Raw genomic sequence first — 2,500 nt, 5'->3', positions numbered from 1 at the left:
ACCGTAGTGAAATTACATCAAGAGATGTTTGAAGTTACTATGTACTTACCTTCCTTTCCTTGCATCATAAAAAAAAGTATTGGGACTTGGGAGCAAAGAAGCACACAACCTTACGATACGATTTCAGCGCCGATGTTTGTTGACAAGGCGAGAGCTGACCAATATCCCTGAGAAGTGCTTTCTGCATTACTATGAGCTCAAGCTATTTGTGTTCTTTTGAACCTGAGAGCAAGATGATGAACAGGCTGTTGTGTGGTGTACGATTGCAAAGCAGATGTACGTCTATGAAGCAAGTCACTCACTCACTCACTCACTCCGCTGGATCTTGAACCTCGTGTAGATTCTGATCCGCCAACAGTTATCCTCTCCATGCCCTTCGGTCCTGTGCTGCTTCCATCCAGGTTGCTTTATTTATTCCTCTTCTGTCCATCTCCGCATCCACACCATCCATCCATCTCATTCGAGGTCTCCCTCTGGGTCTTCTTCCAGGCATTCTACCCATCATAACTCGTTTTGGAATTCTATGGTCCTCCATACGCGCCACATGCCCAGCCCAACTCAATTTTGTTTTACTTTATAACATCTGTTATTTTCTCTTGTTTAGTTATTTCTCTCAGCTCATTATTGTGTCGCCCTCTCCACCTATTCTCATTTTCATCAAAAACTGGTCCAGTAATTCGCCTCAATATTGTATTCTCAAACACCAGTAGTCTTTGTTCCATTTGTTTTGTTAAGCTCCATGTCTCACTGGCATATAAAACTATAGGTCGTAGGATTGTATTGTAGATTCTTAATTTTGTATTTCTTGATATACTTTTCTTCTTTAATATTGGTACAAGGCTAAAATAACATCTGTTTGCTGAAGCGATTCTTATATTTATTTCTGTCTTCATCTCGTTTCTATTTGTTACTGTTGCACCTAGATATCTGAAACTCTCTACCTCCTCTATTCTCTTGTCTTCGAAAAACACATCCTCTACGTTCCTCTCCTCTCTGCTCATACACATTAGTTTGGTTTTATCGAAATTTATTTGCAGCCCAACTCTCTCTGCTGTCTCTCTTAGTGGGGTGATTAGATCTTTCAAATCATCTCTACTCTCGGCAATTAGGTCCACATCATCAGCGTATGTTAGATTATTGACCTTAATGTTGTCCAGTTTACATCCACCCTCTCTATTTATCATTGCCCTAGTTATTTTCTCCATCACCAAGTTAAACAGCAAACAAGGTAACACACATTCTTGCCTCAAGCCATTCTCGAATTCGAAACATTCCGAATATCTTCCATCAACCCTTACCACTGATTTTGTGTTTGTAAGACAGACTTTATTAAACGTATTATCTTGTCCGGTATTCCAAATTCCTTTAGTATGCCCCGTACACTCTGTCTGTATGAAGCAAGTGCAAAGCTAAAGACATGGTGTAGTGTCGGTAGTAGCTACTATTCCCCGTCAGCCAGTTCGACATGCCAGTTCTTTGTTAAACGCTTTACTACAATTTGTATTATATTTTACAAGAAACGCCAGGTTCACAATGTAAAAGACTGTTAAATTTTATTACATTTGTACAGGAGAGAGGAAAATTTTATGAAATCTTTGACAGTGTGAACTGGACTTATTACCTTCTTTCAGCCATTCCCTATCGTCAACGGGCTCGTGCAGACATGTTGGATATATTTCACCATGGCCTTCGTGCTTATTGACAAGGCCAAATCCCGAGTGTACTTTTTTTTATATATATATTTCGAACAGTTTCTCTTTCAATCCAGGCTTCCATGACTCGTGCCGTCTGCACCGAATGATACAGTGCTTTTTGCAAACAGAATATTTCGGAAAAGAATGAAAACTAATTCCATCCGCAGCAGAAAGTTTCGTTGAATCACTGTTGCAATTTTCGGCGACACAATAAACAATTTTCAAACTAGATACTTGATAAAACCTTACTAACACACGAAATATGACAGAATGTAAACAGCGCGAGTGACGTCACAACGGATAGAGCCTCACGAGTCCAGCCGAAGATCGGTGAAGGAAAAGTTCGTCTGCTACAGATAATTTTACAGAACTTTTCATCACATTGCGTAATAATTAGGATGTATTCTTGCATTATTTTATCAAAAAGTGACTAAGCCATACATGTAGCAAATATTCACCATCTCTTTGAAAAATAAATCATACGAAAATCGACTTAAGCACATGAATCTGTTTTCCCTAAAAAAGCGTAGACTCAGAGGTGACTTGATACAGGTCTTTAAGATTTTAAAGGGAATTGACAACATCAAAAGTGACAAAATTTTCACATTGAATGAGAATCAGACAAGAAACAATGGTCTCAAACTGTCCGGAAATAGATTCAATTTGGAAGTAGGTAGAAACAACTTTGCCAACCGTGTAGTTAATGAATGGAATAAACTTCCTGCACAGGTAGTGCAATGTATTTCAGTTCAAAGCTTTAAGAATCATTTAGATAAATACCTAAGTAAGATGCTGTAATGATTATA

The sequence above is a fragment of the Oratosquilla oratoria genome, chromosome 7 (genome assembly GCF_046742065.1).
Source record: "Oratosquilla oratoria isolate Oo_2021 chromosome 7, ASM4674206v1, whole genome shotgun sequence".
In the NCBI taxonomy this organism is placed as follows: domain Eukaryota; kingdom Metazoa; phylum Arthropoda; class Malacostraca; order Stomatopoda; family Squillidae; genus Oratosquilla; species Oratosquilla oratoria.
The sequence above is the reverse complement of the archived record's forward strand: the minus strand, read 5'-3'. Positions refer to the sequence as shown.